Source organism: Trichosurus vulpecula, chromosome 2 (assembly GCF_011100635.1).
Source record: "Trichosurus vulpecula isolate mTriVul1 chromosome 2, mTriVul1.pri, whole genome shotgun sequence".
In the NCBI taxonomy this organism is placed as follows: domain Eukaryota; kingdom Metazoa; phylum Chordata; class Mammalia; order Diprotodontia; family Phalangeridae; genus Trichosurus; species Trichosurus vulpecula.
Genome location: NC_050574.1, coordinates 14,101,611 through 14,119,475, shown reverse-complemented (window position 1 = coordinate 14,119,475; position 17,865 = coordinate 14,101,611). Strand labels below are relative to the sequence as shown.

Genomic DNA, 17,865 nt, shown 5'->3' with positions numbered 1-17,865 from the left:
ACTTTACAAATGTTATCGCATTTGATTCTCACAACTTCCCTGGGAGGCAGGTGCTATTATCATCCCCATTTTACAGGTGAGGAAAATGAGGCAAACAGGTTAAGTGACTTACCCAGGGTCACACAATTATTAAGTGTCTGAGGCCAGATTTGAACTTAGATCCTCCTGACTAGCTGCCTCCATTTTAGATATACCACAGTCTTCAGGAAAGGAAAATAAGACAGCCCCAAGGTCAGATGGCATCTCATTGAAGAAAGTTTCCTTACCAAGCGAGACAAAATGCTGATAATTCTCCAGCATCACCTCCCTATACAGGTCCTTCTGGGTCGGCTGCAAGTGCCCCCACTCCTCATGGGTAAAGTTCACAGCCACATCCTGGAACGTCACTGATTCCTGAGACAGCAAACACATTTTGACATTTTTTACAACATGAAACATGAAGAAGACATTAAGTTAACAGGTCTTCAGAGCATTCATTGTTTCTTTGCTTCCATTTCAAATAAATATTTTTTAATTATATGTATTTTTAAATTTAAATCTGCGTCTCTCCTTCCCACCTTCCCGCCGCCTCCCATTGGAAAGTAAGGGGGAAAAATCTCTTGCTACAAACATATATAGTCATGCAAAACAAATTTCTGTACTGGCCATGTTCAAAAACCAAATATTTTTCATTCTGCATTGAGCCCTTCCCCTTTCTATCAGGAGGTGGGCAGCCTGTTCCATCATTAGTCTTCTGGAATCATTAGTCTGTCATTACACTGATCAGAGTTCCTAATTCTTTCAGAGTTGTTTGTCTTTACCATATTGTTATCACTGTATACACTATTGTCCTGGTTCTGCTCACTTCACTTCACTCTGCATCAGTTCATACGAGTCTTCCCAGGTTTCCCTCAAATCATCTCCTCCATCATTTCTTATAGCACAATTCCATCACATTCATATGCCATTACTTGTTCATCCATTCCCCAATTTATGGGTACCCTATATTCCCATTCTTTGCCACCCCAAAAAGCTAAAAACAATTTTGATATTGCTAATTGGAGTTTGTTTTGCTTAGGACTACTCTCTCCCCTAATATCTACCCCTAAGGGCAGCTAGGTGGAGCAGTGGATAGAGTGTGAGGCCTGAAGTCAGGAAGACTCAACTTCTGATGACCTCTGAGTTCAAATTTGACCTCAGACATTTACTAGCTGTGGGCCCCAGGCAAGTCCCCTAACCCTGTTTGCCTCAGTTTCCTCATCTGTAAAATGGGTTGGAGAACCACTCTATGACCTCTGCCAAGAAAACTCCAAATGGGGTCACAAAGAGTCGGGCATGACTGAGACAACACAACAATACCTGCCCTTTCTCCAATTCCCCCTTTCCTTTCTGTTTCTTGACAGTATCTAAGATATTTCTTAAGGATCTTCTTCCTCCCTAGTTCACACTATAGATGATTCTGTCATCACATAGGCCATCTTATTTACTGCCCACGTTCAATCATGCAAATCAACTCTGACTATGAGCCTCAAAAGAATGACGCACAGCCAACTGACATTTTAGACTTAGGTGATGATAGGGAGGCATGGAGATGGCGTGTTGATTGAGTACAGGTCTTGCGCTCAGGAAGACCTGAGTTCAAGTGCTGCCTCAGACACTTAGATACTTAGGTGTGTGACCCCCCCCCCCCACCTTAGCTTCAATGTCCTTATCTGTGAAATGGGAATAACGGAAACCACCTCACAGGGTTGTGGTGAAAACTGAACAGCATAGCTTGAAGCACTATATAAATGCTAGCAACAACAGCAGCAACAACTGGTATTTCTATAGCTCTTTAGGCTTTAAAAAGCACTTTACAAATGGTCCTCACAACAGCTCTGGCAGGTAGGTGCCTTTATTATCCCCATTTCACAGATGAGGAAACTGAAGCTCAAAGAGATTAAATTATTTTTCCAGGATCACACAGCTAATAGGTATCTGAGGTAGGATTTGAACTCCGGTCTTTTTGACTCCAAGTCCAGTGCTCTTAACCCTTGTGCCACACAGAGCTGGGGATCCTAATTTTTTGGCAGTCTGATAAAGTCTATGGACCCCTTCTCAGAATAATGTGTAAAATGAATAAAATAAAATACCTATGATTACAAAAGAAACCAATTATACTAAAATACCATTACAAAATTATTTTTTCCAAAAAAATCTAGTTCACAGAGCCAGTTTCAGAACCTCTGCACTGGTAGGTTGCCCTCTCTAGCAAGATCAGCAATCACATGACAAATATTCCAATGGATCTGTTACGTCGCCAATTTGGAAGCTCCCCTCAACAATATAGACCACAAACCATCTGTCCATACTGTTTCCCATATCCTCCAACGAATGCATCACTGAGAGTCCATCCAACGTGCTGGAGGCCTTCCTTGACTTCTCCAGACTTCATGAGAGCCACTGTCAGCCCTCGTCCCCACCGCATGGCCAGCCCAATTCCTTTCCTTTCATGTTTCCTTGATGACCTCGTTTAATCCTACTGTTTGCTCTTACTCAGAGTTTTTCATGTAATAGTTATCTTACACCATTATGTGCCTCCCCATGACCTTCTAGAGGGGGGTGGTATCTATTTTAAATTCTTCATTGTATTTTTTTGAGGCAATTGGGGTTAAGTGACTTGCCCAGGGTCACATAGCTAGTAAGTATCTGAAGCTGAATTAGAACTCGGGTGCTCCTGACTTCAGGGCCAGTGCTCTATCCACTGAATCACCTAGCTGCCCACATTCTTCATGTATTTCACATCTCACAGCAAATACTTCCAAAAAAGACACTGTCTGTTATAAAATGACACATCAGACAGAATGATGGGGAAGTAAGGATACATATGGGTGTATTAAGGTGTGAGTTCTTCCTTAGATATGAGTAGCTCCAGCTACTTACGGATGGTGACCCTATTCTTGCTTCCAAAACACTGCTTCCTTGACTCTAGCTATGAAAATACAAAATCCTCTCTTGAGCCAAAGATGGGAGAGGAAAGAAGACAGTTTAGGAAAATCAAGTCTCCAGGAGATGGTATTTGTGCTAAACCTTGAAGGACATGGAGTTTTTAAGAGGAGAAGTTGGGAGCAAGAAGAGCATTATAGATCTAGGGAAGAGCATGAGCAAAGGCATGGAGGAACATCAAAGTGGGTGCTTTATGGCAGATGGTGTAAAGCCTACTTTTGGGTGCGGTCTCCTTAGGGTTGACCAAATAAGAAGGGGCATGCCAGGTTATGGGGTGAATGTCAGGCTGAGCAATGTCAGCTTGATGAGGTAGGCAACATGGCTCCATTGAAGGACTTTGGGCAGAAGGCACAATCAGATTGCCACATTGGGACGATACTGCTGGCAACATTATGAAGGATGGATTAGCCAGTAAAAGAAAGGAGAAAAGGCATTCTCCCAGTGCACCTGAGGCCAAATTCTTTTTTACTTGTCAGCCCTTCAATACCTGAACACAGTTCTTATTTACCCACTAAATCTACCCCTCTTTAAACTACTTGCTTCAACCAGTCTTAACGTGTCTCAGTTGGTACACACCTGCCTAAAGGCCTAAAGGTCTTGGTCTATATACGCTCCATAAAAATGCATTATTTAGGCTGCCCATTTGTGACTCTTGTTACTAGCACACCTCCTTTTCTGATCATCTATCTCCTACATGATATCTGTGACGCTGCGTGTTGAACCCAGGCCATTGCTAGAAACAAGATGAATAGTGGGCGGCAGGGGGCTGCAGCTCTCCCATTGGGTTATGCAACCCTGATCCTCCAGAGATTGGGGTGACGTAAGATTCACATTCATGCATCACACCAAGTAAGCACTTGTGCTAAAAAGTTTTTACATTAGGAAGCAGGACCTTAAAAGGACCAACTAATTTCCTGAATGCAATTTGGTTCTTTTCTTTTCTTACTATTCAGTTCTGTGCTGAGCTCATTGGCCATTTGATATGCCTGTCCCAGATATGTAAACACGTGCCAGTTCTGTGGAACAGATAGCTAGCTGTATGTCACCACAGTCTGAATTTACACTATGCATTTTTCATCCATTTGGTAGTTTACTGTGGCTTACATTCAGATTATTTATCATTTAGATTATGTAATCATGGGAGCACCTTGTTCTTATTCCAGGGTTTAATACAGTCATGATGATGTCGGCCCCAAAAGGAGAATCTAGAGGAGGCTGCCCACTGGCTTCCCTCTCTACCCATTTCTTTCCTACAGTGACTAGCTGTCCAGGCAGCCAGAAACAGGCTCCCACACTTCAGCCCACACCGCTAAGAGAACTTCCCTCCTCCTTCTGCTTTGACTTTCTATCAGAGGGACCTGCCTGAAATATTGAAATATATATCACTGATGTCAAAATAAAATAAGAAAAGAAATGCACTTAACCTCAATTGCCTCACCAAATAAAAAAAGAAAAGAAACAAAGACTAAATTTAAGAGAATAGTTGAATTTTTTTTTCATGAAACTGCAAATTTGAAAAAAAAAAAAGCAGGAATGGCAGTAGTAAAACTAATGTTGAATTTGAACAAAAAATATCAAAAAGAGTAGAAAAATATATAATGGGGAAGGAACCAGAAATAAGGAATATAAAACAGCTTTTTATTTGTAGACACCAAAATATTTGGGAGCTAGTCATTTTTTTAAAAGTTAACAGACCCCAGCAAAGGTAAGCATAATCCTGAATGAAAAAAAAATGGACATTTAATGAACTGTCAGACTGTCAGGACTTTGTTAAAAAAAAAACAAACCTGAACTTAATAGAATATTTGACATACAAGAGCCAAGAGAAGTATAAGGTACATACCAAAGACTAATTATAAGGGACTCATTAAGGATAGACTGTTTACCTTTGATGTATGTAAAATGTCAAATGTATGTCTAAGATTGTTATTAGTAATGGGGTAGTTTGTAAGAAAGATTTGGTTAGGGTTAGGGTTAGTATATGACTTTAAAAATATGACTGAGTATGATATGACTTTAAAAAGTAAAACCACTTAGAAACAGCTAAAAAGAGTAAATATCTTATATAAATGAGGTGTGAGAGGAAGGACCAACAGAAGAATTAGATGGGGGAGGACGGCTGATAGTTCTGAAAACCTACTTTCATTGGGAATGGGTTCAAGAGAGAATATCTATATACATATATACATATATATATATATACATATATACATATATATCTATATACATATATATATAAGAGAATGTAAAAGTCTTCTAAATTCAGAAAGAAATACAATGTGAAGAAGATAGGGAGGGGGGAAAGGATAAGGGAGGGGCCTTTAAAGGGGAGGGTGAGAGAATAGGGTAAAAAGGAATATAGAAAGGGGTTTAGATTAATGGGAATGGGAGGACAAGAGAGGGATCCTGGTGGAGGAGGAGGTTAAGTAATAAGGGGGCAATGTAGAGGGTAGAAGGAAAGTAGAGGAGTCAGGAGGGATATGAGATAAGAGATACATACAAACATAAAAACAAAGATCAGAAGTAAAATCTGTTAGGGAAAGCATGCGTCTATATATGCATGTATGTATGTGTATACATATATATATATATATACATATGTATATGTCTATCCATATATCTATATCTGTATCTAAATATATCCAGGCTTAATTGTATCTTTCTTGGGGGGGGGGGAGAGGGGAAAAAAGAACAAAGTAAAAAGTGCACAGCAGAGAACAAAAGAAAACTTACAAGAAAACAAAGATGGACAGCTCTGAACACAATGTATAGTATTTATTACATAGGCTTTCTTGAAATGGAAATTTATTGCTATATATTTTGAATCCTCTCTTAGGTTCGGCTGTGCACATGACATGCTTTTTTTCTTTTCTTATTTTGTATTTAAGTTTATAGTGTTTATTTTCTTTTCCTTACTGTGTATTCAAGTTTCAGTAATAAAAAAGAAAAAAAGATACTCAAAAAAAAGTTAACAGAAATATGAGAAATAGTCAAAATATAAAAACAGGGGGGTAACTACAGCACCATATGATGAGAATGGGCCAAATCTAGTAAAAACCCAGGGTGTACCAAAAGTCTTAGTGCAGTCTTAAACTTAAATAACTTAAAAATGCACCATAACTTTTGGGATACCCTGGAAAAAAAATACAGATAAGGACTATTTATTGAACACTCTGAGGAATCTGTGGCCTCAGCATTTCATCCTGCAAGGCCCTTGTCCATGTCTTCCCATAAATACCACACAGGCAGTCCCTGCTAATGTACTCAGTGTCTTCCTCTACACCTCTTCAGATTGCAAGCACAGCGGGGGAGACACAGGCTGTCACTCTCACCACATGACCTGCCCCTCTCCTTGACTGGTCAAGCATTTCCCTGACATCCTTCATCAGGTCCCATCTCCCAGGTAATTTTTTGTTAAGATTTTACAAATGCCAAAAAAAAAAAAAAAAAAAAGATTTTACAAATGCCTTTCAAGCCCTTTAAACCATAGCTCTCTAGGTTAGCATAGAGACACCCCGTCTGCTGGCTAAGGCTCTTTTGGTCTCCTCTCTGTGGAACTCGTTTCCATCTCTTAAACTTAAGAAGTTGTGATAGCCTGACATCTGATTAGTTTAATCTTTTCCATTTTTCTGCATTAACAGCTTTTAAAAACAGAACACACTGAAGTCACCTTAATTTCATTATGCATATTCTCATTTTTCTTCTTTTAATTTAGTACAGATTCTGAGCTCTGCTCTAACAAGTCAATGGTCTGACTAATCAGAAAGGAGATTCTGAAGTAAACCCCCATATCCATAACCAGCTGTTTCCTATTTATGGACATTTATCTTTCCATTTTTCACAACGTTATTTGGCGCATGCCATGTCTGGAGACTCCTGATTCTCTGCTTAAAGAAAACAGTTGGACTTCTGGGGGTGGAGCCAAAATGGCACCTGAAAAGCAGGGACTTGCGTGAGCTCCCTGCCAGGTCTCTCTGAAAAACTATAAAAAATGGCTCTGAAAAAATTCTAGAACTGCAGAATCCACAAAATAGCAGAGGGAAGCAGGGATCTAGCCCAGGACAGCCTGGAGGGTCGCTGGATGAGGTCTATCATGCACAGAGCAGAGGGGAGTGGAGCTCAGCATGGGCGGCAGCAGGACTAACCAGACCAACAGCAGGCTGGAACAGACCCTAGCACCCTGAATCAGTGAGCTGTGGCAGTTACCAGACTTCTTAATCCACAAACACCAAAGACAACAGAGAAGGTTAGTGGGAAAAGCTGTGGGGGACAGAGTTCCCGGTTAGGCCAATGCCCCAGGGGCAGCGGGGGAGGTGCAGCTATAGAACTACAGCTGCAGTTACTTCCAGCCCCAGGCCCACCTGGTGGGAGGAATTAAGTGGTGGATCAGAGCAGGAGTGCAGAGCCTGCTTAAGATTTGTGTCAGGTCCGGGTTGGTGGTTCTTGAGGAAGGAGGAGTGCTGGTGTGGCAGAGCTGGCTGTATAGAAATAGCTCTGAAATCAACAGCACATCCCCTCAAGCTTGGAACAAAGTACTCTTTGCTCTACAAGCAGTCATACCCCGATGAAAAACTCAAGGGTCAAGTAAGTTGGCTGGGAACATGGCCAGGCAGCGAAAACGCACTCAGATTCAGTCTCAGACTTTGGAATCTTTCTTTGGTGACAAAGAACACCAAAACATACAGCCTAAAGAAGTCAACAAAGTCAAAGAGCCTACATCAAAAGCCTCCAAGAAAAACATGAACTGGCCTCAGGCCATGGAAGAGCTCAAAAAGGATTTGGAAAAGCAAATTAGAGAAGTAGAGGAAAAATTGGGAAGAGAAATGAGAATGATGCGAGAAAACCATGAAAAACAAGTCAATGACTTGCTAAAGGAGACCCAAAAAAATACTGAAAAAAATCTTGAAGAAAACAACACTTTAAAAAATAGACTAACTCAAATGTCAAAAGAACTCCAAAAAGCCAATGAGGAGAAGAATGCCTTGAAAGGCAGAATTAGCCAAATGGAAAAGGAGGTACAAAAGACCACTGAAGAAAATACTACCTTAAAAATGAGATTGGAACAAGTGGAAGGTAGTGACTTTATGAGAAATCAAGATATTATAAAACAAAACCAAAGGAATGAAAAAGTGGAAGACAATGTGAAATATCTCATTGGAAAAACCATTGACCTGGAAAATAGATCCAGGAGAGAGAATTTAAAAATTATTGGACTACCTGAAAGCCATGATCAAAAAAAGAGCCTAGATATCATCTTTCAAGAAATTATCAAGGAGAACTTCCCTGATATTCTAGAGCCAGAGGGTAAAATAGAAATTGAAAGAATCCACCGATTGCCTCCTCAAATAGATCCCGAAAAGAAAACTCCTAGAAACATTGTCGCCAAATTCCAGAGCTCCCAGGTCAAGGAGAAAATACTTCAAGCAGCCACAAAGCTTTGAGTATTGTGGAAAAACAATCAGGATAACACAGGATCTGGCAGTTTCCACATTAAGGGACTGAAGAGCTTGGAATACAACATTCTGGAGGTCAATGGAGCTAGGATTAAAACCAAGAATCACCTACCCAGCAAAACTGAGTATCATGCTCCAAGGCAAAATATGGACTTTCAATAAAATAGAGGACTTTCAATAAAATAGAAGACTTTCAAGCTTTCTCAGTGAAAAGACCAGAGCTGAATAGAAAATTTGACTTTCAAACACAAGAATCAAGAGAAGCATGAAAAGGTAAACAAGAAAGAGAAGTCATAAGAGACTTACTAAAGTTGAACTGTTTTGTTTACATTCCTACATGGAAAGATGATCTGTATGATTCATGAGACCTAAATATCATAGTAGCTGAAAGGAATATGCATATATATATATATATGTGTATACATATACACATGTGTGTGTCTATATGTGTGTGTGTGTATGTATATACATACACACACACAGAGGGCACAGGGTAAGTTGAATATGAAGGGATGATATCTAAAAAAATAAAATCAAATTAAGGGATAAGAGAGGAATATATTGAGAGAGGGAGAAAGGGAGAGGTAGAATGGGGTAAATTATCTCGCCTAAAAGTGGCAAGAAAAAGTGGTTCTCTAGGAAGGGAAGAGGGGGCAGGTGAGGAGGAATGAGTAAATCTTGCTCTCATCGGATTTGACCTGAGGAGGGAATACCATACACACTCAGTTGGGTATCTTACCCCACAGGAAAGAAGGAGGAAGAAGATAAAAAAGGGGGGACAATAAGGGAGGGCAGATGGGAGAAGGAGGTAATCAAAAACAAACACTTTCGAAAAGGGACAGGGTCAAGGGAGAAAATTCAATAAAGGGGGATAGGTTAGGAAGGAGCAAAACATAGTTAATCTTTCACAACATGAGTATAGTGGAAGGGTTTTACATAATGCTACGCATGTGGCCTACGTTGAATTGCTTGCCTTCTTAGGGAGGGTGGGCAGGGAGGGAAGAGGGGAGAGAATTTGGAACTCAAAGTTTTAAAAACAGATGTTCAAAAACAACAACAAAGAAAAAAGTTTTTGCATGCAACTAGGAAATAAGATACACAGGAAATGGGGCATAGAAATTTATCTTGCCCTACAAGAGAAGGGAAAGGGGGATGGGAGGGGAGTGGGGTGACAGATGGGAGGGCTGACTGGGGAATGGGGCAACCAGAATATACGCCATCTTGGAGTGGGTGGGAGGGTAGAAATGGGGAGAAAATTTGTAATTCAAACTCTTGTGAATATCAATGCTGAAAACTAAATATATTAAATAAATTAAATAAAAAAGAAAAAGAAAACAGTCACAAAGCAAAGGCCTGAGGCCTACGTGGTCTATAAGCCTTTGGCCTTTATAATTTATTGCTCCAGAACCACCCTTCCAGTATATTTCTTCAACATCTTCCACTATACCCACGTTTGCACTGAGCACTAAAATATATATCAATTTAATTTGGACGGTCACACTGAATTTTTCCTAGAGAATCAATACCTAGCAAGTGTTTGCCCTTCTCCACAAGACATTGTGGTTTTTGGTTCTGGGCAGGAAGCTTCATAAAAAGCACCTTGATCACTTTGCTAAAATCATCCCTCGCCAGAGCCGCTTCTTTGACATAGAACTGCACAGTGCACAGAGCAGTGAACTCACAAAACCCAGTCCTAACAAGCTGCCTCTGAGAGTGTGACCACCAACAAGTCTCTGACCCTCTCTGACTCGAGGAATTCTACAAATTCTCTAAGCTAGGACAGAGGGATTTGCAGGCTGTGTATGTGAAGGGAGGTTTTATACCAATGAAATCCATTACCCGATATCGTGACCCTTCCTCTGGGCATTTGATCATGTATTTCTCATGCTCCCTCACAGCCTAGGGAACCATGGCATTTCTAAGGCACACCTCCTCCCCTGGGTCATTCTTCTCACCCCCTTTCTTCAGAGTCCTGGACTCTGCCCAGGGACCAGGGGTGGATGGGTGAGATTTGCCTTGTTCACTCAGACCAACTTCTACTCCACTTCCTGGGCACTTCTAAATCCTGTTGTCATGCTAATGTTGCCCTCCTTCAAGCCCCGCTCTGTGCAATGTTTCTCCCCCTTCCCCATTTGGCTCATTCTTGTAATATTTAATCTCTCAGGGATGGATATTTTGCCTTCCCAGTAGAACGATTTATGGAGATTATTTCATTCAATATATGTAAGACTTAGTCTTATACTTCTGAAGTAATATTTATGAAAGCGCTTAGCCCAGTGCTTGGCATGTAGTTCTTAATACTTAATAAATGTTACTTAATAAACACTTGATAAATGTTTATTCCATTCCTCCTTCCTCCCACTTGATTTGCCTTATAGCACTTGGCTCAGTACAGGATAAAGTTTTTAAAAAACCAACGAACCCTGAATGCATGGTGGATTAGAGGGGCAGAAGGGCACCGAGGGATGGCACAAAGCCAATGGGGAATATTCCTGAAATAGACTGAGCTGAGCAGGAAGAAACCTAGGATCTCATGTGTCTAAGCCTGAGTAAGGATTTCTAGATGGTTACCGCAGAGGTCTCACAAAGGGCTTGGATTACAGACTTCTTCTAGCTCTCATAATCTCCATGAGAATGGCTAGAGTCTGGTGAAGGAGGACATTTAAGGCTCTGGTCCCTGGACAAGACAATGGAGAGGTAAGAAGATGGCGGACAAGGGCAAGGAATGCAGCCACAACTTGGAAAATGAGATGATATTTCAAGAGACAGAAGCAAACAACTCACCAGGGATCTGGCTCTAAGGAAACCAGAAGTGATTCCATCCTTCTGTATCAACCTCTTTTCTTGGGAAAGGACAGAATCTGGAGAACCCCTTGCTGAGGGAAGAAAAAGATGCTATAAGGAAAGCAATACTTACCTGATGGCACCACAATTCACCACCATGGAAATCTCCACACAAGAGCTGGATGAGACCCATAATCCTTGGAGAATAAGAGGTTAGAGGGAGCCGAGGAGCAGCTTGACCTCCTTCTTGAATCGGAGGTTAGAGCCATGGACCCCAACTCTGTCCATGTGCCCATACAGAAGGTTATAAGAATGAGAACCCTGGTCAGGGAATATGGACACATAGCTTGAATTCTGGATAGCTAGATGGTGCAGTGCATGGAACACTGGGCTTAGAATCAGGAAGACTCTATCTTCATGAGTTCAAAACTGACCTCAGACACTTACTAGCTACGTGACCCTGGACAAGTCACTTAATCCTGTTTGCCTCAGTTTCTTCAAATATAAAATGAGTTGGAGAAAGAAATGGCAAACCAGTCCAGGATCTCTGCCAGGAAAACTCCAAAATGGGGTTACGAAGAAGAGTAGACACAACTGAACAACAACAGATTGAATTCTCAGCACTCCCCCATGTTCTGAAAGACAATGGTGAAAACTGGTGCCTTTTTTGTGTCTCCCTTGTCTGTTCTGAATTATCAATTTACCCTAGGGCCCAGGGCCAGGATAATTTGAGAAAAGAGGAAGAGAATGGATCACAGAAGTCACTGATGATGATACCTGTACAGTGGTATACTGGCAGCTAGGTGGGACATTGGATGAAGTGTTGGACCTGGAATCAGGAAGACCCAAATTCAGGTCCTGCCTAGGATAAACAGCTGTGTTTTTCTGTAAAATAGGGATAATAATAGCACCAAACTCCCAAGGTGATTGTACAGGTCAAATGAGATGTATATAGAGTGCTTGGCCAACCATCCGGCACTATATAAATGCTAATTTTTATGACTGGATGCTTCTTTCTGCCAGGTGCCTTGAGATTCAGACTTAGTGGCTGCTGGAAGAAGCCCAGGGTAATTGGTTGCTCTACAAGCCAGCAGTACATGACACTGGGGACAGCTATATCAGATGGCAGTGACCATTATAGTCTCAGCCTGAGACACACTGCCTGTCAGCCAGCATCTCAGGGTGCACCAGACCGAGGGCATCTCAGGGAGAGACTAATCCAAGGCTAGAAATGAGAACAGAAGGACACAGGAGCTGGCTCCCCGCCCTGCCATTGTAGCTGCCAGGGCCACCACCAAGTCCTCCCGTTTCTCCCGGCTTGCAGAACTGATCTTCTAATCTGATCTTGGGGGTGGGGGTGGGATAAGTGCTCAAGAATTGTTCCTCCTCCTGCCCCTCCTGGAGAGGCAAAGCCAGGAATAGCTTGGGAGTGGGAGGGATTTGGGGTGATGATTGGGCAAAGTTCTCTAAGGAGGAGACCCAAGATTTCTTTGCCATTTTGTTAATAAACCATGTGACTACAGAAAGTTGATCACCAGTGTGGGATAGGTACAGAGGTTCTGCCTCAGGTGGGAAATGGAGGCTCTAAATCAGGGACCCAAACCCCTTTTCTGTGTCCTGGAGCCTTTTGATGTCTGGGAAAGCTGATGGATCCCTTCTCGGAAAAATGGTTAAATTCACGAAATAAAATATGTAAGATTACCAAGGAAATAAATTATATTGAAATGCAGTTACCAAATATTTTTAAAACAAGTTCATAGACCCCAAATTAGGACTCCCTGCTTGTAGAGCTCCAGATTGTCTGGTTTTTTTAAATCCCAAGCATTATTTCTATAGCAGCCCAGTGCTGGAGTTTGGAACTTGATGCGAGAGATTTTTTTTCCCTTGCTAGTCTTTTTGGCAGGCTGGTGGATGGACACCTGAATCTAGAAAGAATCTTCTGTGCATATGTCAGAAAGACCTTAGCAGGACCCCATATAGGAAGGCAGGAGGAGAGCAGCTTTTAGAGGACAAATTATCATACTTCAGTACTGGCTAATTCACTTTAAAGCAATGCCTCTCTTTTCTGGAGGTTAAAGGAGGAGACAGGGAGGAGCTGGGGCTACAGCACCTTGAGTATCCCAGAAGATGCTGACAAAGGGCTCCCACCCAGCCTTCAGCATGTCCCCCCAGCACAAAGTGAGATCGGCTGTGGCTCATTCACACCTTCATTGAGTGGGGGTGAAAATGCCCATTCTGCTTAAGTAACAAGCGTGGAAGAGTTTAACCAGATGAATTCTTTGGGGAAAGCTATGAGCTTCCAAATACATCCAGCCCAATCCCACTGAGTTGGGATGCCCAATTCACAGAAAATCACATTAACAAAGGAGGAATTTGCCAAACGAGACCAGAATGTTTGGGGTTTCTGGCCCCAGCAATGGTGAGAGAGAGTTTGGGGAGGTTCAGACACCCAAAGATGGAAGAGATTATACAATGTCCCAGTTGAGAACAAATTACAAAAAAGTCTCAGCTCCAGAAAGTGAAATGAGAATAACGAGAGCGAGGATTGAGGGGCCATGGAGAGGCAGCCAGGTATATGAGTTAGAGCTGGCCTCAGAGTCTAGAAGACCTAGGTTCAAGGCCTGCCTCAGAGAGATCCTGGCTGTGACCCCAGGGGAGTCCTGTAATAAAAAAAAATACAGTAATCAAATATTTTAAAATATTTGGGTAGCTAGGTGGTGCAGTGCATAGAGCACAGGGCTTGGAATCAGGAAGACTCATATTCATGAGCTCAAAACTGGCCTCAGACACTTACTATTTACGTGACCCAGGACCGATCACTTAATCCTGTTTGCCTCAGTTTCTTCAACTGTAAAATGAGCTGGAGAAAGAAATAGCAAACCACTCCAGGATCTTTGCCAGGAAAATTCCAAAATGGGGTCATGAAGAAGAGTCAGACACAGCTGAACAACAATAGTTCGAATTCTCAGCACTTTCCCAGTGCCCTAGGCTGCTCTTCAAGGTCTTTACTTGGGGACAAGGGGCCAGCCCACACTGGGAAAGGGCATTTCCTCATTGGCCGTTTACTCTCCTCAGGAGATCACAGGTCCGATTCCAGACCCAGGAACCTTCCTATGTCGCAGGGTTGTGAGAAGCATCCCAACTTTATGGCACAACAGAGAGGCCAGTTGTTGTTGTCCTCTGCTGCCTGGGATGGATGTGACTGACTTGTAAAAACACTTCATGGCAAAGAGCTGATGGAGCTAATGCTTCTTTTCACGAGCAATCCTTTGCATCCTTGTCTGAGAGCTAAGACTCCCCTGGAGCATCAGTGAGTATCTTTAATTCTGTGTGCTTCCTAAGTCACTCTCTGGTTTTTGAAAAAAGATCCAAAAAAGGACAAGTGGGTGGGGAATGACCCAAGAAGACACCCTGCCACCAAAGACAGTCCTCCCAAGTTCTGGAGGCTGGTGTGTGTGAGACTTTATACAGGAAGGAAGCTTGGCCCCTGAGAGAGGCTTCACTCAGGGCCCTCAAAGGAGAGTGCCAGGGCAGCTGAAGGTCACACAACCAGGGGCTGGAGACGACCCTGAGGAGAAGGGACAGAGTTTTGCTTATCTGTGTCAGGGGGGATGGGATGGCAACATGGGCATGGGGAAGGAGGAGGGAGGAGGACAACAGAGAAGACAAAGAAGGCAGAATTATTCAGCTTTGCTTTGGATTGTCTGCCACCAATAAGCAAGCTGCCAGCTGCCCTCAAAGAGGTAAGGACAAAAGGTTGAGGTGCTGGGTGTCACAAGGCATCTTGGGGTCTGGGCCTCCCCAGGACCTCCCATGGGACAAAACAGAACCACAGACCGAGGCAAGAGGCTAAGAAGGCTCCTCGAGGAGCAGCTGAAGGCCTGGAATGTTCAGTCTGCAAAGACAGGGGCCCTGGGGGTGGGGAGGACACATGGCAGTCACCAGTCTTCAGAGACTCCAAAGGCTGTGTCAGGGAAGAGGGGCTGTTTTGCTGGGCTCCAAAGGGCAGAATGTGGTAGGGACACAGAGGCCAAAGTGGGCCCCATGCTCAGAACACCAGGCAGCCCTCAGAGACACCCCAACTGGAAGGGGGTGGACTCCTCACTTCTCAGCAGTGTCCTGGAAGGGATTCCAACCTAAAGAGAGGGTCAGGGCAGCTTCCTTCTAACTCTGAGATGGGGCTGTCAGATGGCCTCAGTGGTCCATCCCATCCATGAAAAGGATCCCTCCTCTAACATTCCCAGAAAGGCATCATCCAGCCTCTCCCTGAAGACCCAGAAGGGAGGGAAAAGCCATTCCCCTGAAGCAGCTCCTGCCCCTTTTGGGCAGTCCCCATTTTTAGGAAGTGCTGCCTAACAAGAAGGCCTCAGTTGGCCTGTCTGCAGCATCCCCCCTCTCCATGGCCTCCCTAAAGTGGGACACCCAGAACGGAACCCAAGATTCTGGATGTGGTTTGACAAGGGCAGAGGACAGTGACACAATCCCCTCCCTCTTGCTGGAAGCTCTGCACGTCTGAATTTGAAGGGTGCCCCTGGGCAGGGTGGGCAGCAAAAGAGAGCCATGTATCCCTGACCCTGAAGGACCCCACCCCAGCTTCCATGGCCAGCTGTCATCCAGCCTCTGCATAAAGGTCCTACAGGAGGGGGAGCAGGTGGATATCACCCAGTCAGAAGGCCCGTTAGGTCAGGGAATTGCATGTATATGGTGTATATGATGGGGGCTGAGGCACAGAGAGGATCAGAGTCAAGATGGACTGCTGACCTGCTGTTCCATGGCCTCGCCTGACCACCCACTCCTGATCCCTCCTGGGCTCTGCTGCCCTGGGCAGCCCCAGCCCCCAACCTCCTGTCCTCCTCACCTCTCTCCTCTAGCATGAGGTCTAAGGCTTCCATGGTCACCTGCACTCAGGGCTTCCTGGCTGACGTCCTGGCTTCCCTGTCCAATGGGCTTGGCATCACTGGAGCATCAGCATCCCCCTGGGCCCTGGAGCTGCAGGGGAAGGTGTCAGGGCAGGTCAGTGCACCAGGGGCTAGGGCGTCCACGCAGGACGGGGACACCTGAGGTTTCTGCAACTCCCCCAGCAGCTGTCCCAGCTTCTGCTTGTAAAGAGGAGGGGCCGTGGAAGAAGGAGCTCGTGGGTCTGGGAACAGGGCATGCTTCTCCCTTCCAGTGCCTGGGGCACAGCCCGGGGTGACCCACGCAGAGGTGGGAGGGAGGGGTAGGGGGACGGAAGGCAGGATGGGGATTGATACACACACACACACACACACACACACACACACACACACACACACAGTGGACCCCTGACCTCTGGGCGCGTCACTACCCCACCCTGTGCCTCTTACTCGCGTGGGCAAACACAGGGACACACAAGGAAACAAAAACACATGCACACATGCGTGCGTGCAATCCAATGCAGGGCGCTCCCCAATTTTTTCTCTCTTCCACGCGCGCACACGCATGGGTTACCCCACCTTCCCGACTCCGTTCTGTCAGACCGTAACCTGCGGGTATCCGTGGCTGTAGTAGGTTCTTCCTACCCCTCCCCCAACGCGCCCCCCCCCCCCAGCTCCCCAAGCAATTAGGGACTGAAAAAGCCAAGACTCCACGAGGAACTGCGCCTGCGCATAGGGTACCTCTGGAACTACAATTCCCATAGCTCTTCGGGCCCCAAGAGACGAGCTGGACGAACCACGTGATCTGGAAACCCCGCGCACGTGCTCGTCTTGCCCTGTGAGGCATCCTGGGAAATGGAGTCCTTCGGTTGTTTTGAGTCCCTTCTTGCTTGGTCCCATCGTGTGAGCCAGATGCCTCGGGCTCCCTTGCTGGCTTCACCTCCAGCGCTGTTCTTGGCGTTGGTCCGAGCGCTGTCTGGCCCAGCCAAGGTTTCCAAGGCCAGGAGTCAGCGCCTACGGGCGCTGAGTACCCGGGAGCATTCGTCCTGAGCCCCGCTAGGAAGGGCAGCGGCGTCCCTCGAGGCCGACCCTCAGTATCATCATCAGGATGCCTGCTTTGCTTTGTGTGGTTCGAAAAAGAAACACCGTAACTCTGCTCTAGGCACAAGCCCTCCCGAAGTCGTTTCGTGTCAGCTGGCATAAATAGCGGAGACCTCTCTGCTTCACCACGTCCGAGCCGACCGTTTCCCCATGCCCCCGGCCTTCTTTCTCTACCCCAAAGTAAAGTAACATTTGTAGGAGTCCTGAACAGGGGGAAGATCACGATGTATTAAATACAGGTGGGGGTTAGTTAACATTCCAGTACACAACACTTCCTACTCAGTCCCTTCCTCGATTACTCTTCTCAAGTGTTCGCTACTAGAACCAAGACCTTAATCCTTCCTTGATACGGAAGGGAGACCCTTCCGGGAGGATACGAAGAGGAGACTACGTTAGATGTATTAGTGTCCTAATCACTTCCAAGAATGATCATTTAAAGACTGAGAACTCTTGGTTCTAAATTTTGGTTACTAATGATCCATTTCCCTATGAGAGGCCTTTTATCCAACAACAAACTCACACAAGGCAGTCTGGAAAGTGCTTTTAGATCAGAGAAAATATTGTTTATTAATATTTTCAGTTTTACTAAAAAAGTTTTTAAATACGCTTCCACACTAGTATAAAGTTCCCAGATACGCCTTGCTACTATCAATATTTCAGACATATCT

The 17,865-nt window shown here is 44.4% G+C and overlaps 1 long non-coding RNA gene across 1 annotated transcript; it reads right to left on the bottom strand.

Annotated features, from left to right (window-relative positions):
• Positions 1 to 272: 272 nt before the first annotated feature.
• On the bottom strand, positions 273 to 16,728 carry LOC118839581. Its single transcript, XR_005009631.1, has 4 exons — positions 16,676 to 16,728; positions 16,060 to 16,190; positions 11,202 to 11,293; positions 273 to 393 (listed from the first exon to the last, which is right to left on the bottom strand). It is a non-coding gene; the product is annotated as an uncharacterized LOC118839581 (long non-coding RNA).
• Positions 16,729 to 17,865: the final 1,137 nt, after the last annotated feature.